The following is an 11,951-nucleotide window of genomic DNA, read 5'->3' as shown; positions in this document are numbered from 1 at the left end:
TTAACAGACATGTTCGCACTCTTCTTTGATGGTGTAAAACAGGGGTGTCCAAACTGATCCATAAAGGGCCGTGTGGCTGCAGGTTTTCATTCCAGCCATGCAGCAGCACACCTGATTTGGCTTATTCAATCAACTAACACACCCACCCTTTAATCAAGGGTGGATGTGGCTGCAAGTATTGAGGTTTTTCACTTGACGTCACAGGGTCACGTGACGCCCCGGTGTCTGCCATTTTGAAGGTCAAGCTACATACTAACGCTGCAGACAGAGAGGGAGAACCAGCTTGAAAAAAAAACATGTTACAGACACCGGATCCAGTGTAAATAGCTGCCGGAGCGCGCTCCGGCTTGCTCCCCCTCAAATTAAGCAGCACGCTCCGGCTTGCTCCCAGAGTGCTCCGGCCGAGGTTCCGGAGCGCGCTCCGGCTTGCTCCCCCTCAAATTAAGCAGCGCGCTCCGGCTTGCTCCCGGAGGGCTCCGGCTGAGGTTCCAGAGCGCGCTCCGGCTTGCTCCCCCTCAAATTAAGCAGCGCGCTCCGGCTTGCTCCCGGAGTGCTCCGGGAGCAAGCCGGGGCGCGCTGCTTAATTTGAGGGGGAGCAAGCCGGAGCGCGCTCCGGCAGCTATTTACACCGGATCCGGTGTAAATAGCTGCCGGATTATAATTACAGTAAACTAGTAAATACAGTAAAGGAAAAACTTGAGACTGAAAGGTTTTAACAGTCATCCAAATGACTGAACGTAAACATTGCTACAGTAACATACCAGCTACTATGTTGTTGACATTAGCTAGTGCTAACAGCTAGCTGCTAGTACACTGCTACAACACAGACACCGACCCCAATAATACAGTTCTTGGTCATTGCCTGGTAACAGCAAATTTATAACGGGCCATGTCTCAACAGACTAAGAAGTTATTTCAATGACATTTAATAACATTTTGTTTATCCTGAGGACTGAAAGTAAATGAAAATTTTGAACAAACCTTAGCTGTAATAAGATGGCGACCACCAGCTCCAGGGACTACCCACTGATGTAGGCATGTTACCCAGCCTGACAGAAAATATTTGTAGGCATCCAAACTCTTATACGCTTTCAGATCAATACCTGTGTATGGCGATGGGTTTTTAATGACATAGGTATACAGATCATGTGGGCCGAAGTCAGGTAAAGACGAGGGCTTCGTGTACTTCCATACGTCAGTGAACAATCCTGGTGGAAGCAGGTAAACGTCGTTCTCTAAGTCTGCTAACCTCAATTTTTGCAAATACCTCTCCCTCTGCTCACCCTGTAAATGCCCTACGTCGCTGGATAGTGAAGGTGTTTTCTGCATCTCGCCCCTTTTTCTTTTATGTTTTTCGTTTGTCGCCTTCCTCACATTCAAACTGATTTGAGCCGTGACGTCCAAAATGGCAGCCTAATGATGCATCACATGACTTGGTCACGTGGGTGAAAAACCTCAATTTGACTGTGTGAAGACAGTTCAGTTGATTGAATGAGCCAAGTCAGGTGTGCTGCTGCATGGCTGGAATGAAAACCTGCAGCCACACGGCCCTTTATGGATCAGTTTGGACACCCCTGGTGTAAAAGATAATGGGCAATGGCGCTATTGTAGCAAAAATTGAGAGTCTGGTGTTCAGAAAGGCAATTTATACTCAAAAATCTTGATGTATCATGAAGAGCTCAAAAAGACACATCTACACTGCACTCATCTCACTAGCACCCCCCCAAAGAGGAGTTGACAAGGGAGGAGATAAATGGGAGGATGTCAGGAGTGATGGTCTGGAGAAGAGATGAGGGGATAGGGTCAAGGGCACAGGTGTTCGGATGGTGAGAGAGCAGGAGCTGGGAGACATCAGAAGTCAAAAGAGGGGAAAAAGCAAAGAGCAAGAGGAAAGACCCAGGGAGAGTGGGGAGGGGGAGGCAGGCGTGGTGAAGGAGTTGTGGATGGTCATGATCTTTTCCTCAAAAAAGGCCGCCAAGTCCTCTGCTGTGATGGAGGACTGAGGTGTAGCTGGTGGAGAATTGAGGAGAGAAGAGAAAACAGAAAACAGTTGATGAGGGTTGGAGATGGAGGTATGAATTTTGGAGTGATAAAACTTGATCTTGGCTGATTTGAGCGAAGTTGTGAACTCGGCAAGGAGGGACTAGTAGCAGGACAGGTCAGTTGGGGCCCTGGATTTTTTCTACTTAATCTCTGCTGCATATAGACTGCTTGGAATGGAATGGACCCTTTATTATCACTGTACCAGTGAACTTGACCATCAACCTGTCCTTACAGAGGGGGAACAGGACAGGAAGACAGGGATAAAAGAAAAAGAAACACAGTAGTAACATGAGGAAAGATGAGAAAAAAAAGAACACCCCCCCCACACACACTATGCTCCTATCAGGAGTACAGTGTGGGAGCATTTAAAAAACCTCCGCACATAAGCACACAATAACACAAGTACACTTTAAAACACGGGACTTAAGGGGGGAAAGGAGGGGCAATCAGGGGTGGGGGTAAGGGGGGAGGGGTAAGGGGGTAGGAGGGGAGGGGAGGAGGTAGAGGTAACCCAGCGCAAGCAAGCAGCCGTCCTCTCCTGCAGCCAGGAGGGTGCTGGTCACGCACCTGCTTTTCACACTGGGGGTGAAAAACGGCGACCACAGAAAATTGGGGAAGGAATGTGAAGAATGCGAGAGTGTCTCCCAGCAGTCACCTTCTGGGGGAAATGTTGCCCCAGCAATGGCCTTGATCGAGGCCGGTGCTGTTCAGGGAGCCGAATGTCGATAAGATAGAGATTGTTTGGTCTTTCAAACAGACGCAGTCTTTACACGTCCACACCACTCATCCATATCTGTCCATTTCGTCCATTCTGTTCAATTCAATTTGGTCTCCGAAATACTTATTCCTTGCAAAGCCAAAAACGTCTCCAAGATGACAACCATGTTGTGGTTTAAGTTCTAATAGCCACAGTCTGAGTGCCGACAGCTTTGCCCACCGCCTCAATCATATCGGGCAGCTTTGTGGGGCTTTGAACAGCTGTCACCGTTGTCTGGGTTTCCTCAATATACCAGGGCAATGCCTAATCCAATCAGCAAAAGTCCGGTAATCATGGTTCCAAATAGGTAGATATCTCCAGTGTCCTCCACAGACATTCCGGCAGGACAGGCGGGTTCCCCCAAACCCAGGCTTCTCATCGAGAAAACCGTGTCAATTTCGTTAGGAGACCGGTTTATCAAATCCATGCTTTTTTAGTTTAGAAATTCAATGCGGAGAGTCTCTCAAAAAAAAAAGTATAGGCAGACGAGGCGAAACAAAGAGCACAAGCAGGAAAAAAAGGAGAGGAGAGGAGAGCAGAGAAATGCGACTGCCTTCCGTGAGAGCACGGAGACAAAAAAAAAAACTTCTGTTAGAGTGAAGTGTTTCAGGCATCCAGGGACTAGGAGGGGAAGATCTTGCTGGCCTGGAGACAAGAAGAGTATCAAGTGATGATGTTTGCATGTTTTGCATCAATGATTTTATATTTTTCACTTTCGTACTTTTTGTAAATAGCTATTTTTATCTTTTAAACTCTTTGGGACAGCAGGGCTGACAATGTTTTTGTGGCTGGGAAATCCCCCTTGCTGGCACTTTTGCCCAATTTTAGCAAGTTAGGTTTAATGGCGGCTGAAAGACTCTTGTACCTGCTGGAGCAATATTCCCCTGATAATGGCAAATTGGATTTTAATTTAGCGTAACTCTGGTAAAGGGGAATTTAAAGGCAGTAGAAAGTCTAGCAAGATTTTGCACAAAGTCTGTTGTCCTTGCTGGCACATGGTTAGCCAGAGACTCTGAAAGAAGTTTTCAAGTTTAGACAAACATAGTCCAAATAGTGCTAACAGGCAAGATGACCAGTCTCCTCAGCGACACAACCACCTATGAAAGCTTGAGGCGGGATCCCACCAGTTGTTACAAAAAGAAAGTTGTTAGCTGCCTGCAACCATGGGCGTCGCTGCCATTGAATGTGAAGGGGACGTGTCCCCTTCACATTTCATAATTCTTCATTTGGACACCCCCCCCCCACACACACACATTTAACATAAAATATTAGTTCACCCAGCGCCGTTTCTATTGCTTTGTGAAAGAATCCATTCTACTTGATCAATAAGAGAATACACATACCACTGAAAATCCACTCTGGGTTTTCTGGGCATTACCTACAACAACTCACCAGACGCAAGTGAAGTGAATCTCAGTGCAAGCAGAGAAATTTTGGTGCAAGGTGCAGGCTGCTCGAAAGTGGAGGAGGTAACGTCAGCTTCATTGCTACCTCACAATGTCTAGCTTTTGCTAAAACTTTATTCTTTTGTTATATGCCCTCAAAATTAACCCTAGGCCACATTAAATTAATGTTCAACTAAACAATGAAATAAGCTTAGCCTAATGGGGTATTCTTGGTTGATGATGAATTGTTTGCAATATTGGTTCCCTCCCCAGACACAATGGACATAAGGAAATTCTTTACAAAGAAGTGGAAAGTAAGTCAAAATTTCCCCACAGGACAGGTTTTTTTTGTCCCAATGGAAATATTAGTGCAGTTACCTGGCTAGTCAATGTTAGGAGATGTATCAGCTAGCTTAATGTTAGCCATCATTTAATTCAAACCCAGTAGGCCGACCTTATTGTAATGCCAAGAATGAGGTCAAGTCTGCTCTGATGATATTTATTGATTCCCTGTTGTGATTTGAAGAACTTGTTTTGTCTGGTCTTTGCCAGTTTTCTGGAAAGTAACATGGGAAATCAGTGTATGGGGAAGGAATAGTAGAAAGGAAAGCAATGGAGAGAGATGGATGTTATTCCAGGTGGATTGTGAAGGAAAGGGGGATAAAAGTTATGAAGTGGTAGAAATTGTGGTGGCACCAATGTAAGAAGGAGTTATATCTATAAATCTATTTGTTATACTAATCTGTAAATGTTACTGTAGTACCACCATTGCATGTAGGTTGACAAAACTGCACTTGTTCATTGTGTGAAGTTCTCTTTTATGTGTCATTTTGTGTTATGAAGACTGCACGATGCCATGTCATTTTTGTTATGAGTGTCACTAAATCGAAAAAAAGTAAAATGCACCCACTAGTCACTGTTGGTGGTTAACAAAATTGCACCTGTTCATTGTGTGAAGTTATTTTTTATGTGTCACCGTTGCTTGACACTGTGATTTTGTGTTATGAAGTTTGCATGATGCCTGTTCATTGTGTGAAATTATGAATATTCTTATTTTTAAACATACAGTTGAGTGTCACTATTGCTTGGCACGGTGGCATGTTGTGTTACATCTAAAACTAAATAAAAAAGGAAACACAAAATAAAAAGTGCACCCATAAAGTCATTGTTGGTGATAAATTGTGTCACATTCATCTCATTCATTATCTTAGGCATAGCAGTGGGTTTAAAAACAGGCTGATGAATATATGGACTAGTTGAATGAGGACTTATTGTTGAGTCTCTAAAATAGTCATTGAATTAATTGACTTTTGTAGGTAAAATTAGGTGTTTAACAACCTATTAAAAATACACCAGAATGCAGGAAATGGCATCTAATCAATTAAAAATTTTCTAGGGGAGGACCCCCTGCCAGTGTGTCCCCCCCACATTAAAAATGCTTCTGACACCCCTGCCTGCAACAACTAGAAAAGGACCAAGCCATCAAACAATCTCTGTACTACAGATTGTACCCTGGGGAAGCCGTTCCTCTTATATACGGACTCCCCAAGATTCACAAGAAGGAGCTCCACTCAGACCTATCATCAGCAGTATAAACTCTGTCACCTATAACATTGCCAAACACCTAGCCACCATCCTGGCTCCTCTTGTTGGAAACATGCCACATCACGTCAAAAACTCCCAAGATTTTGCTACTAAAGTTGCAGACCTCAAACTTGACTCAGATGAAACCATGGTTTCCTACGATGTCACTTCTCTATTCATCTGCATTCCCACCACAGAAGTAGTCAAATCTGTTAGAAAATGACTCCTTCAAGACAGCACCTTACTGGATAGAACGAACCTCACCACGGACTAGATTTGCAACCTGCTTGACTTCTGCCTGACCACCACCTATTTCCAGTTTAATTAAAGTTTCTACAGACAGAAGCATGGATGTGCCATAGGCTCACCGGTGTCCCCTATTGTGGCTAATCTATACATGGAGGAAGAGGAACATAAAGCTTTGACCACTTTTTCAGGTGTTACACCCAGCCACTGGTTCAGATATGCAGATGACACCTGGGTTAAAATCAAAACCCATGAAGTGGAAGCTTTCTCGAAGCACATCAATGCAGTGGATATCAACATCAATTTCACTTGGGAGGACATCAATGGGAATAATCTAGCCTTCTTGGATTGTGATGTACACATTAGACAAGACAGAGGTCTACCGGAAACCCCCCCACACAGACCAGTACCTACTCTTCGACTCACACCATCCACTGGAACACAAATTGGGGGTCATTAGGACCTTGCAACACAGGGCTCAGAACATTCCTACAATGGTAGAGGGAAAAGAGAAGGAGCAAAATCACATCAAGAAAGCACTTCAGAACTGCGGGTATCCCAATTGGGCTTTTTTCAAGAGCAGAAAAAGGAACATAATGGACAAGGAAGATAACAGGAACAAACACAAGAACATTGTCATTCCCTACATTTCTGGTCTATCTGAAAAACTCAGGAGGATCTTCTACAAACACAACATTCCGGTACATTTCAGACCCAGTAACACCCTGAAGCAGAAACTGGTCCACCCTAAGGACAGAATAGCCAGACACAAACAGGACAACATAGTTTATGCAATTCAGTGCAGTGAGGAATGCACGGACTTGTATATTGGGGAAACAAAACAACCGCTTCACAGGCGCATGGCTCAACACAGGAGAGCCAGTTCCTCAGGCCAGGACTCTGCTGTCTATTTTCATCTTAACAACAAAGGACACTCACTTCAGGATTGCAACATACGCATTTTAGCCAGAGAGGATCATTGGTATGAGCGAGGAGTTAAAGAAGCCATTTTTGTCAACCTGGAACAACCATCACTGAACAGAAGTGGTGGTCTAAGACACCATTTATCAGCTACCTACAATGCAGTCCTTGGCACACTTCCCAGACAACTGAATGCACACCAAAACCCAGCTGTTTTCAATGACTCACAGGAGGACCGAGAGAACCAACAACCCATTGATCACCCCAACGACTCTCTAGGCCGTTCACATCCAGCCCCCAGTGACCCACACCAACAGGATGACTCAATGACACCTTAGGATTGCTTTTCATCCATGAGAGGATAAATACCTGATACTCCCTATTAGTCAGACAGAACTGAAGAAGCCTTTTGGATGAGAGGTGAAACATCTTCAAGAATCTTCAAATAATAGGCCGTAAGGTGAACCCCGTTTTCGTTTCATCTCGCTCCGACGTCTCCGAACTACGAAATATTTATTTTAAAACTAAGAATGAGTACTAGATGGGGGCGTCGTGGCTCAGGTGGATAAGGCGCCATACCATAAATCCGGGGACCCGGGTTCGATTCCGACCCGAGGTCATTTCCCGATCCCTCCCCGTCTCTCTCTCCCCCGCTCATTTCCTGTCTCTACACTGTCCTATCCAATAAAGGTGAAAAAAGCCCAAAAAAATCTTTAAGAATGAGTACTAGAAAGTGTGGCGAAAAAAGTTCTCACCTTATAATCCTGTCAATTCCTCGCATCGAGCGATCGCGTGGCGAACTATTTTCCTCTAAAAATGACGTGTCGGGACATCACGTGACCGGTCTGGACCAATCGCGTTGCCGATTTTTGACCACAGATCAGCTGACAGCTTGCGTAATTACAGTCACATTAGTAGAAAAAGTCTCAAACACCCTCCAAAGTGGGTGAAATGTCTTCTAAGTCCTAAACAGTGCTTTAAATACATCACTAAGACAATATTGCATATATGTGGTATATTGAAGTGTTTATATTATTAGAATAAAAATAATTTTTATTATCACCATTATTATAGTACAAAATATGGTGTAATGGTCTATGACTAGGACCATTCATGTATTCATTCTCTTAGGTTATTAACTATAAAGTACTGATCAACCATAAAACAATTTGCTTGAAAAACAGACCTACAATGTTACACAGGCAGTAATGGAATAGAGTATTGACTCATCATTGTGGGCTATACACACCATGGATTAGCCATAAAATGGCATATATAATATATAGGCAATGCGTGTGATTTCAGATCAAGATTTAAGAAATTGTGCAGGAAGGAGAAGAGTCCATAGGAATAATAATACACAATAATAATAATAATACAACCTATATATAATATTGCAGTTCTATTGCTCAGTTCAGAGGCACAATGGCAGGGATTCAAGTATTCACTACCTATGCAGCGGCACAGTAGAGGTAGGTAAACGCAATAGGCAGCACTATGCACCTGCAGCAGCGGCAACAAAGAAGATGCAAGACTGAGTCATCATACAACAGAACTATGTGGCAAATTGCAAACTTTAATAGAAAATGTAAACAACAAAACAGTGATATATACACATTACAAATGCAAATTTATATATACACAAAATATATATAAATATATAAAAGTCCTGTGGCACGGTGCAAAAAGGCAGGGGTCAGCATCCAGGCAATGACCTAGGTGTCAGTGACAGAGAAAGAGAGGGGGGGGGGGAGACACACACACAGTGCTGTGACTAATTGTCTTCACATTGAACAGTAGCAAGTAGCATTCTATGGTCATGTATGAGAAGTTAATACATGGCTTACTTGTCCTTCTCTTGTCTAGCAGGCTCATTCAGAAATCTGGTGTACTGCTGGTAGCAGCTCTTGTGGTACTGCACCTCCAGAGCCACACAGTCTTTGTCCTTAATGTGTACCAGAATACTGTGGTCATCTTTAGTCTCAGCAGCAGTCTGCAACTTGCCTTGCCAGACAGAAAGACATGCTTATTACCACATAGGAATTTAAGTTTGCCAGTAGCATATTCACATAAAGGCACACATATGTTACATGCATACAAACATTGAAACATAACATCCATGCATGCAAACACACTTGCAGAGGGAGATAGCACTGTAGATAGTCATCAGTGATAGTGACCCTTTGTGTGTGGGGGGGGCAGGGGGGTTGATCAGTGATTGTGACCCTTTGTGTGTGTGAGTGGGTTTGCTTACCTGCTGTTAAGGTCTCAGCTTTTGAAAGAGCTTCCCTTTGTCGTTTGCCTCCCTTTAAGACGAATTTGAGGTTTTTTTTTTTTTTACATATAATGCACAGGGCAAGAAGGACGGGACCTGAGCTGGACATAGGCAGTGCTGACCTGGATCTAAGACTCTTAGTGCTGCCCGATTGAGGGGCCAGCTTCGGAGGGGGGCGGCCAACTTCGGAGGGGGGGGGCCAGCTTCGGAGGGGGGGGCAGCTTCGGGGGGGGGGGCAGCTTCGGAGGGGGGGGCCAGCTTCGGGGGGGGCAGCTTCGGGGGGGGGCCAGCTTCGGAGGGGGGCGAGCTTCGGGGGGGGGCAGCTTCAGAGGGGGGGCAGCTTCGGGGGGGGCAGCTTCGGGGGGTCTTGCGGCGTCTTGAGTTTCATCTCCCCCTTCTTTCTCGCGCACCATACGCTTTCCCGCTCGTTCAATAGCAAGTTTGTCCGTAAACCTGCGGTAACATGCAGGGTGGAAGGCAGCATCCTCGGGTATCTTGTCAAACTCTAAATCTAAAGTGTTTGTAGTTTTCGGCTACTCTCCTGTTCTCACCGCTCAACTGCAGCCACTGTCGGATACTGTCCCGGTATGTATTCCACCGTTTGAAGATAAATTCCTGGGTCACTCCGTGCTTCACAGAAGCTATATGCATATAGCACTGCTTACGTGCAAGAAGTTTTCTCCTTTTTGCCGTTATTTCCAAACTTTCCTCTCCTCCACTGCTGCTAGACGAGGCTGTGGCGGCTGCCATGTTGGTCTCTTGTTTATGAAATGGGGCTACGTCAGCAACCGTGGAACCTGTTCTGTAGCGAAATCTTATTCCGCGGTGCCAAAATATCATTCCGTGCCGATGACATTAGTTCGCTTTTTCAAGCCTTCATGCGAAAAATTGACAGCATTACAAGGTGAGAACTTTTTGATGACATCATTTCATAATACGTCCATTTTTAAGAATTGGATATTATGTAGTTCGGAGACGTCGGAGCGGAATCTTGTTTCTGAAAGACTTTTCGGGGTTCACCTTACGGCCTATAAGTCCAGTTGCTCTCTTTTACCACCCACAGTTTACTATGACCTGGATGACTGAGAATTTTCACAGACAGTGCTAACAGGCCTTTTCTTACTTTTGAGCTTTTGTGTTGAGCATGTCACCACTTTTTCTCATGGAGCATAGCACGACTTTTTCGCATGGAGTATGACTCTGCATTTTCTCATGAAGCATAGCACTGTATTTTTACACTGATCATGCCATCACATTTTCATATGGAGAATGGCACTGCATTTTCACTTTTTGCATTGCACTTGGATAGTCGCATCTTACATGTAGCATTGTGCACATGGAGCATGTTTTGCGGTTACTGTTTTATATTTTACACTTGTTTTACAGAGTTATTTTTTGCCTTCTAAAATTGTCGGGACAGCTGTACTGACAGTATTTTTGCCACCTTTAATTCCACTTAGTCAGCACTTTCACCCAATTTTAGCAAGTTAGGTTTAATCCTGGCTGAAAGACTGTTGTACCTGCTGCAGCAATATTTACCCAAAGTTGGCAAAGTGTATTTAAATGTAGCACACCTTTGGTAAAGGGGAATTTAAAGGCAGACTAAAGTCAAGCAAGATTTGGCACAAAGTCTGTTGTCCTTGCTGGCACAGTTCGTCCAAAATTCTCAAACAAATGTTCAAACATGGGCAAACATCATCCAAACAGAGCTGACAGGCCTTTTGTTACTTTTGATGTTTCATGACAAGCATTGTACCACATTTTTCCATGGAGCATTGCAAGGCATTTTTGTATGCCACATACCACTTCATTTTCACTTAGTGCATACCAGCATATTTTCTCAAGTATTGCACCTCAATAAATATCACATGGAGCATGCCATCTCATTTTCGCATGAAGTGTGGCACTTCATTGTCACATGTTGCATGTAGCACTGTCTGCATATAGCATGTTTTGCAGTTACTATTTTATATTGTATTTTGCACCTTTGTAATTGTTATAAATAATAATTTTTTTGCCTCCTAAAATCATTGGGACAGCAGTACTGACACTTTTTGCCACCCTTATATCCAGTTGGTGGCACTTTTTCCCAATATTAGCAAGTTAGATTTAATGGTGGCTGAAAGACTGTTATATCTGTTGGAGCAATATTCCACTAACATTGGCAAAGTGGATTTACATGCAGCATAACTTTGCGAAGTGGAATTTAAAGGCACAATAAGGTCTAGCAAGATTTGGCCAAAAGTCTGTTGTCCCTGCTGGCACACGGTTAGACCAAGATTTGCCAAGAAGTTTTCAAGCTTGGGCAAACATTGTCCCAACAGGGCTGATGGACCTTTTGTTACTTTTGACTTTTTGTGTCAAGCTTTGCATCACATTTCACATGAAGCAGGGCACCATATTTTCGCATGGAGCATGGCACTGCACTTTTGCTTTTAGCATGGCACTGCATTGCACACATGTAGCATGCTTTGCATGTTTTAAATTTTTCCTCATGTGCAGTGTAGGAGATCATTTCACTTTTGACATTAGCTTTCAAAGTTTCCCAAAGAGTCGATGGAAAAGATGTTTATGGTGATATATAAAATCAATTTTACCTGAGACAGAATTAACTGTGTTTTTATTGCTGAGAAACTTAGTACTTAGCTGCCAAGGCAGATGCAGGTTATCCACAGTTTGAAAAACTACTTCCATAGTAACAGGCACATGATCAAATATCATAACTGGATATGAACATGAA

At 43.8% G+C, this 11,951-nt stretch overlaps 1 long non-coding RNA gene across 1 annotated transcript; it reads right to left on the bottom strand.

Moving 5' to 3' along the window:
* Positions 1 to 8,543: 8,543 nt before the first annotated feature.
* LOC132872793 (uncharacterized) lies at positions 8,544 to 9,274 on the bottom strand. The gene is made up of 3 exons (XR_009651488.1): positions 9,191 to 9,274; positions 8,784 to 8,940; positions 8,544 to 8,651 (listed from the first exon to the last, which is right to left on the bottom strand). It is a non-coding gene; the product is annotated as an uncharacterized LOC132872793 (long non-coding RNA).
* Positions 9,275 to 11,951: the final 2,677 nt, after the last annotated feature.

Source organism: Neoarius graeffei, chromosome 24 (genome assembly GCF_027579695.1).
Source record: "Neoarius graeffei isolate fNeoGra1 chromosome 24, fNeoGra1.pri, whole genome shotgun sequence".
NCBI classification, from domain to species: Eukaryota; Metazoa; Chordata; class Actinopteri; order Siluriformes; family Ariidae; genus Neoarius; species Neoarius graeffei.
The sequence above is the reverse complement of the archived record's forward strand: the minus strand, read 5'-3'. Positions and strand labels throughout refer to the sequence as shown.